Genomic DNA, 9,225 nt, shown 5'->3' on the forward strand with positions numbered 1-9,225 from the left:
CTTCCTCGCTTTTCGGCCCACCACCACCGACCAGGGGACCACCCCCGATCCTCCGGCCGGTCGGAGAGCCTCCCCGCCGTCCCGCGCCCCGGATGTGCCACGCACCTGATCGCCCATATCTTCTTCCTGAGGGGGGGGGGTCGAGTCACGCCCTTCTTCTGGGGAGGAGGGGGAGCCGCCGTCACCGGCTGACCGGCCCCTCCCCCCTTTCTTCTTCCCCTTCTTCTTCTTCCGGCCCCCAGGAACCCCGCCGGGAGCCCGCGAGGGCTCCGGGGGACCAGTCGCCGGGAGGGCCCGCGAGGGGAGCGTCCCCGCGCCGAACCTTTGCGTGGAGCTCCCACCTAAAGTCTGCTAGAGCCTCTTTCATGAGGGCCCGAACCTCCGTGAGGAGCTCCTAGCCCCGCCCGTCCGCCCACTTTTTCATAGCCGGCGGCGCCGGCACGGGGGGGGGGGCGTCTCTGCCCCGCCCCTCCAGCGGCTGCACCTGACGCCGCCACCCTTCCGCCCGTGGCGGCTTTGAGCTGTTCTAGCTCCGCCGCCATGCCCCGGGCTCGGGCCTCCGCCCCCTCGATGCGGACGCGGAGCCGCTGATTCTCACGAGCTAGCTGCGCCGCGCCCGTACCAGCAGCCGTTCTGGAGTGAAGCTCCGACCCGGCGACTCTAGCCCTCTGGGCGGCCTCACGTAGTTCCTTAATAAAGGTACCCTGGAGATGGCCGGAGTTTTTTTATCACTCCGCCAATCACATCCGATGCCTCGTAAATGATAACACCGAGATCCGCCGATGGCCTCTCCCGGAATTTTTCGGCGACCTCCATCTATCGGCAGCTTTTTGCTCGACCTGGAGGGCTTGTGGGCCCCCCGGGTGTTCTGCCCCCACTTCTCGATGATGGCGGCCCCGTCCATCTCCACATCCCCCGTTGAGTTCCGGGGGGAGGGAGGGGCCTGCGTAAGCCGCTTAACCCCCGTGAGGCCCTCCAGGCTGCTCCCGCTCGGCGTGGCAATCTTCTTCTTCCGACCCGCCATACGTCCTCCGGTGATGTCCGACGAGTCGGAGCTGTACCCCCCCTCCCGAGACAGGTGCCGAGGCCGAGCAGGCCCCGGTGCCGCCATCGGGCCGGAACCCGATGCCTCCCTCTCAGGACAAGTTCGGCGGGGATCCGCGCCGTCCCTAGGCTCCGGATCCTCCGGTTCGACCAGGAACGACAAATCAGCCCTGATCGGCCTCTCACTCGAAACTCCCCGCTGCCCGCGCCCGCGTGCTGCCGTGGTCCCTGTCCCCCCTCCTCCCGCTGCAGAACAGGACGCCTCCGCCGTCCCGTCCTTCCTCTCCTCCTCTTACGCCTTCCTCGTTTTGTTTTCATTTTGTTTCTTCATACTGCGTCCCACGAGATGGTCGGTGAAGGGCGTCAATCCCGGACAGAGTCGCCTTGCCCGGGGAAAGCCTCGTTACGCCCCGGGGTTCGGCAGGTGCCCCGGGGGGTGATCGCTCGAGACTGAGCTCCCCCTCAGCCACGCATCCCTTCGGCGCGCATCATACCTTGGGATTGGGGTAATTTTTTATAAAGGTTTTCATCCTCGTGGCTCGGGCGGTTTAGCCAAAGCCCCCGGCCCCTCCGTGTCCGAGACATGTCCACGACAACACAAAGGGGTTACGGTGTGACGGTGGCGAGCCCGCATTTGGGCGAGACCGCCACCGGCATCGTTGTTCCGTCTACAATGCCCTTCGCCACGATACGACAGCTGGGTACGGGTTGTGGTGCACTCTTAGTCTGGACCCTCACCCTGAGCCACTCCGGCAAGGTAGAACCTGCCAGGGGCCGAAGCCCCCGCTGGCACAGCCTCAGGGATCATTGAGCCACTCAAGCCCCCTCACCACGACAAGGTGATGCACCAAGAGGGGGAACCTAACCTAACCTAATCTAACCTTGCGACCGGCGCTGGATCCGGAGAGGCCGACGACGGGGCAATTCCTCGAAGCCATGTTCCGAGACCATGGGGGACGGACAGCGGAGGACTACGTCGGGGACAGGCCGGGGCAGGACCCGCTGGGGCTCCTGCTAGACGAGGCCCAGAGGCTACCAGAGTAGCAGATCCGAGGGGACCAGCCACCGCCGGACCGGGACTAGTCCCGCGGGTCGCGGAAAAAAATTGTTATAGAAAAAATTATTCTGAAAAAATATATATTGTAACGGTATGCAGTTTGATCCGTGCCTATGCACCGAAAAACTGCATCCTTCGAGGGTTCGAGCCTCACGATTCCTGAGTCCGAAATTAATTTAAATTCTAATATGTAAAATAGAAAGAGACTGGCGAGAGAGCGAGGAGAGCGTTCACGAACGATCAGCTGAGCGCGTAGATATTATGGCGAGTCGGGAGGCCTGTCGACCGAATCTGGATTTATGAAGTTTTTCTATCGTTGGGGCCTTTGCTTCCGCACCGTTTCGCACGAATTGGCGATTTAAATTTCTCGGAAAATTATTCACCGTTCCGGATTGCTTTAAATTAAATTAGGTGCAATCCCAACTCTACTATCGTGTTTCCGGTTTTTCTGTTGACGGATGTAGGGAAAGGAAGGATGGAGTTTCATTCGCAGTGGGAACGGCCTATCCCGATATCGGTGCGTTCTGCAGTTTCATCATAGAATCATCAGGATTTGGAATAATGGAATTTCAGGTTTTAGGATAGATTTAGCCTTTTGGGAGTTTAGGGAAGTCAGTCCCTACGCAGTGCCCTAAGTCTGCCGATCTTCCGTTTTAGTCGATCCGTGCGCCGAAATCTATTTCTAGCCCCTAAGAGAACGAACTTGAGGTTCCTTTTTGAACCTTGGTGTTAGAATACTACTTGCCCTATGGGTTGGGCTGATCAGCCTAAACGAAATCTGTCTTTACTCAATGAGTTTTGATGCTTGGGCCGCGGACTAATTGGTTCCGCGAATCTATGCTTCTTCCCGGAGTTATGCTCTACGGGGTTTAGTATCACTTATTCTAAATTACTTAGCCTCGGAGATCGGCTAGAAGAAGGTATAGTTTTTGGGAGACAAAGGGGGCTCGAGAGTCGGGGAAGTCCGAGACCGAGAAAGGGAGCGGATAGGGAATATTTAAAAGTATGAATTGTCGGAATTGAAGGATACGAGAGGGAACGGTATGCCCGACTCGTTGGAGAAGGTACCTGAAAGAAAATACTTATCCTTTCGCATAAACATCCAATTGCTCGTACTCGATCGTACCGATCGGTACCGCGTCTGAAATCCAAGAGAGCACCGTTTCGGCGCTCCGCAATCGCGAAATCGCGATCCCCACTCGCGGTCTCCCTACTCTCTTTCCTAGGTCGCCGCGCATGCCCGAACGGTTCCCGAAATAATCCTCTCTGCACAGGGGCTCGCATTCGCCACCTGACCCATTACAATATTAATAAATCTTATATTCTATTTTACCATATATGTGTACCATATGTGTGTCGAAAAACCCTTTATTTCCCTTAGTCGTTAAGAGGGAATTATTATTATAATTAAGGGGAAAATATGCTTTAAGGCTCTCGACGGTCTAATTCCGAGACGCCATAATTAATTAAAATATTCGTGACGCAAATTCCGTGGGGAGCGCGTTGGCATAAATGATACGATTTGTTAAGCGTCAGTCCCACTAGGGGCGCGCCAGTTTGAGAAAATGAGAAATACGGCTACACGCGCGCTAAATACGCGAGGTAAGATTAGCCAGGGCCGAGGGCGAGCTCCGCTGGTAGCCCCTCGCGATAAAACAGGTAATTAGAAGCAGGTATACGAACCGCAAAAAATATATATATATATATAGACATTTCGGTGACAAACCACTGTATCCAGTGGACATTCCCGTGACAGTTGGCCATTTCGATGATTGTGACCAATAGCGTTCTATATAAACCGAACACTTCCATGACAGTCACCGAAATGAATTCCAGCTATACAAACAGCCAAATTCTGTGGTGTCACCAAAATTACCGCATTAGGTTAGGTGGATATTTTCGTGACGTTATCAAAACAACCGATGTAGCTTCAACCGGATATTTTGATGACTCTCGGCTTATGATAAGTCAGCAATTATGACACGAAGGAACTGAACGGATTTGATACAGACCCGGACCAGCTGGAGGCCCGACTGCCGGAGATCCGCCGCGCCCTTCCACGCGAGCTGCAGGAGCCGGAGGTCCCAGTTCGCTCCACCGGCACCCAAACAGAGGGAACCAAGGACGTCGACGAGGGCGTTCCTCGGGGCGAGGACACAGGGAAGCCCGCCCCGCAAGGATCGGGGACCGATTCTCGCGAATCACCAGCCCCATTGACACAGGAGCCGGACTCCACGACACCTACGGAGGCCCTGAGCCCGGTTGTCCCGGCGGGGCCAACCCGCTCCGAAGAGAGGTCGGACGGGAAGTCCGAGCCTCCGCCGACCACCATCCCGCCGGGGGCGCCCGGAACAGCCGTCGGGGGGTTCCCGCGGAGGAGAGGCCGGGGCGCCTGGACCCAGGCGGACCACCACCGCGGGGAGGCGGCCTTCCCTCCGATTGGAAGGGGACGCGGAGTCCCACGCCAGGACCCCGCACCGGGTCAGCTGGCAGCCGCCATGAAGGACGAGACCGCCCGCCCCAACCTGGTCGATTTCGACCTGACCCGGTACCGCTTGCGGGGCCTTCTCGTCACCGGGGGGGATCACTGGAAGACGCGGTTGGCAACCCCCAGCGAGTCTCCGGAGGACGAGCCCGAGGAAGAGGTCGTGCGGCACCCGCCACCGTCCCGCCAGCCCTACTCCGAGCGACTGGGTGGCGACGAGTGCTGGAACTGCCAGCGTTTGGGCCACCCGTACTCGGAGTGTCCGGTCCCTCGGCAGACGTTCTGCTATGGATGCGGGGCTCGAGGCCGGACGCTGGGGGACTGCCGACGATGCACCGACCGGGACCGGGGCTGCCGCCGGCATAAGAAGGGCTCCTGCCGCCGCTAAACCCCCGGGAGAAGCGTTACCTCTCGGGGCACCGTGACCCAGAAGAGCCGGAACCTACGCCTCCCGGCATTGACGCCGGTTTAGTTTCTTTTGAGAGGTTAATAGGTTCATTCGGATCCCGATTCGAGTTTTAGTATGGAACCTTGCCCGTGTCCTCTCAGCCGGACTATGGACCTCGAGAAGGAATCCGAGGCCCTAACCAACTTTCCCTCTAGGTATCCCGAAGGGAAAGGGAGTCTGTATCCAGTTGGGCTGGTCCCGAGGGGAGGGGGGGGGAGACAAGATAGTCAGTTTGAATTTTTATTTTATATCCCGATGGACCCAGAGAAGTTCTTTTTGTTTTTATTGGCATTTGGCGTCCCGATGGGCCAAGAGAGGTTCTTTTTGTTTTTATTGGCATTTGGCGTCCCGATGGGCCAAGAGAAGTTCTTGTCGTTTTATTAGAATTTAGAGTCCCGATGGGCCAAGAGAAGTTCTTGTCGTTTTATTGGAATTTAGAGTCCCGATGGGCAAGGGAAGGCATTTTCGTTTTTTTTGGGAGTCCCGATGGAAAAAAAAAAGTTATGNCCTTCCCGCAATCCCCGCCTACCCGTAGGACCGGAAGGGACACCTTCGCACTCGGAGGGAATCGCGCCGAACCCCCCACCTCTGCCGTGCCGCGAAGGGCGTAAGGTCCTCGCGGGGCTAAGTGGCCGGCTGGCTACGTCCGGGGGCCGCGATTAGCAGGCGGAGTCAGCGTGCTCCGGGCTACCGGGTCCCGACCGCCCGAGGTGCGCGCGCGCACCTGGCGCCATAAATAAATCGGGCCGTCGGCAGGGCCGAAAACCGGGCTCGACCCCTGGACCAGACTTGAACCCGGGCGTAGGACGGTTTGCCGACCGGGGTTAGGAAATCTCGTCGCAAATTTTTGGCGCCCAACGTGGGGCCCGATTTTTCAAAGAAATATTCCCTGGGGAGGTGAGGATTCATAAGGGAATTTCATTTCAGTATCATCCGTTTCCCGAGTGCGAAGGTCGAGTTCGGGTCCTAGCGGATTTTAATTGTAGAATATCGGTTAGGATTTTAAGCGATGGGCGATACTGGCGATTTTTAAATTTCTTTTGGCATGATTTTGAGTTCCTGCCTGGTACCGTTTCGAAGGTCCCCGAGCGACCTTATGTTTCGTGCTAGCCTGTACCCGCTCTAGGAGATCCAGTGGTTCCCAGCCGCGGAGGTCGCGCGGAGGTCGCGCGGAGGTGAGCGCTCGGCTGTTGGTGTTTACGTTTTCGAGCCGGCCGGAGAGTTTGGGGATTAGACGAGTCGGTAATCGCGAGAGTCTTGACACCGATGGGTTGTCATTTTGGAGGGTAAGCAGTAGGTTACCCTTTGCTCCCAATTATCGACCGCGGATCGTACCGGGGATCTCTAGGAAGGTAGATCCTTTACCGTAAGGGGAATTACCATCGGGCCCCTAGACAGGAGTGACCGTCCCGTGCAGCGCTAAGCCCCTAGGGAGTGATTACGACTTCTGCGGCTACCGAAACAGTTTCTGTTAACGGGGGGGGGGGGGCGGATCATTTCCGTTCCCTCAGGATAAGATCGCGTCATTACCCCCCAGAACCCCGTTTTCACGTCAATTGTCGGTTGGGGCGTTTCGTTGCGTTTCGTATACCGAAGGTCGGCCAAATATCATGGCCCAATTCCAGGAGTCGATGGAGGAGTCGGAGACCTCGTCCTCCGTGAAATTAGACGTCTCGTGGGTTAGGCAGCTTTCGGGGGAAGCCCTGGAAGCGGAGTTGTCCCGCCGGGGGTTGTCCACTTCCGGCCAGCTGCGGGCCCAACGGGANTATTTCGAAAAAAACAAGGAAATTCGAACATACCACGTTCGATGGCAACTAATCACCGCGTTGGAAATACAATCCCTTCTGGATAAAAAGCCCCAAATTACTTCTCATATTCAAGAGGCTGGAGACCAGTGCGGATGTATAAACGCAACCTTCTGTGGCGCAGGAGAAGAAATTTTGCGCATCCATAACCTATTAGCCGACACACAAAAATACGCGGATTTACTCCAAAATTTACTTAACGAAGTTCCATTACCGAAAATAGTCACTAAACGTGGCGCACCTTTAGCATTCATTGGAACCTTTAGTAAAGTATTATTCGGCACTCTCACTACTGAGGACGCTGAATATTACAACCAAAAATTTGAAAATTTTGAAGTCAACCAAGAACATCTCGCCGAAATAGTTGGAAATCAGACCCATATTATACGATCTGAATTCCAAGGGATACATCGTCAATTAGACGAACTCTCTCGTGCTTCTATACGAAATCGCGATATAGCCAAGGGCATAGCACATGCCCTACACGAAGAAAGTCTCGAAATTCACAAACAGGCATATCAAACAGCCGTTTGGCGCTGGATATCAGCCCTAGAAGGTCTCACGCAAGAATATCGCTCCGGATTAATTTTAATCACGGATGCCGTGCTCTTTGCTCGACAAGGTATTCTTCACCCTGCAATTCTATCCCCAGAACAATTAATACACTCTATTGAAAAAATTCAAGAGGCGTCTCCATTGGAATTCCCCTTGTCGACCAAAGAACTACTTGCCGGATCAATCAATCAAATCATTACTATACAACCATACTATCATAAAGGACGCCTGATCCTCACACTAACCTTCCCTCTTTTAGACCAAGAAAGTTTCCACTTATACGGAATATACCCAATTCCTACACTCCAATCGTATGGCACCCAACACCAATTCACTGCATATGTCCAACCCCGAACTCCGTACTGTAACGGGGCGAATTGGCAGCGCTTGCGCGAGAGCGAAATCGACGGTGATCGACGCGTGCGCAAGAACCAAAGAATTAGGCGATGCGAAAAGGGCGAAAAGTAGGAAGAAGCCTAGGAGTAGGGAGAGGCCGCGAGACTCCAGGAGACTCCAAGCAGAATTCTAAAAAAGAGAATATGATAAGTTCTCATAGAGAACGGAGTTAGATAGCAAGGAGAATAAACTGAAATATTACCAAATTTAATAAAGTGTTACGTCAAAATTGTAACAATTTATTGATCCGCACCCAGATCAGCTTACCTGCTGCGCGGATCAACAAACCCCCTTTTAGGCCACGAATTTAATCGTCGAGCCAGGGACTGGGGCACACAGAGGGTTAAGGCGGAAATAATCAAAGCTAGGGGTTCAACAATAACAATTTTATTTATAGGGAACAAATAAAATTTATCCACAATTACACGTACAAATCGCTCAACAGTATGGGGTCGATTTCGTCAACATCAATTAGGATTAATAGAGACCATGGATATCACAAGTAAGAATATACAGTAAATTTGTAAATGTCGGAATTTCAACTCGCAGACTTACCTTAGTAAAACCGAAGGGGGAGGTCCCCCTAGTCTCTCTAAGGTGGGGAAGCAACAGCAGGTTTCAATACAATAGCGAACCAGGATCCGCGAAATAGGCAGAACAGTCAACAGAAAATATTGAACCCGAAAATACTGTTAGGAAGGTGCTACTTTATGTCATATTTTAAGGATAAAATCTAAAGATAAGCTCGCGATCAGATTTGCAAGATGAATACTTAGGGATAAGATTGCAAAATTTAAGTGTTCGCAGGAAACCCTTTCCTTAGGAACAGAATTCAATAGCTAGATTCAAGAGTGGAACTAAGAACAAAATTTAACAATAAATAACAATTTGTAACACACCAAAGTCAAAATCCAAAGATGACGACTCTAAATAAAATCTCCATATTAGGATTCACGAATGAAAGTCAAATTTCAGAGAAAGAAAGTGAACCCGAAATTTAATACCATAATCCCGCGATACAGTTCAACAACGGAGGTTAATCCCGAGGTTTGAATCCAAGTTGAAAGCAAAGTTCATGTCAAAATTCAGGAATGAAGGTTGAGAGCAAGGCTTAATATCAAGGCGCGGGGGCGAACTAGAAAATAAATCCTTAATACCGTGTTCCATCAATCGGGAATAAATTCGGGATTGCACATTCAAGATCGTGGGTTAACATCAACTTTCAAGGGGAAAGGGGCGGGACAAATATCAGGCTGCAACGACTAAAGGGTGAAATTAACTATCAAAATTTAAACCGCAGTATTGAATTTCAAAAATAGAGATAGACAATAAATATCATTCCTAAAAGATAAAGGTAGGGAAGAGTCTTTGAACTTAAAAGGGTAGAGGGGGAGAACAAGTATCAAATTGCAAAGATCAGGACTGACTTGTTAAG

This window comes from Orussus abietinus, unplaced genomic scaffold (assembly GCF_000612105.2).
Source record: "Orussus abietinus isolate OABI.00-Male unplaced genomic scaffold, Oabi_2.0 scaffold594, whole genome shotgun sequence".
In the NCBI taxonomy this organism is placed as follows: Eukaryota; Metazoa; Arthropoda; class Insecta; order Hymenoptera; family Orussidae; genus Orussus; species Orussus abietinus.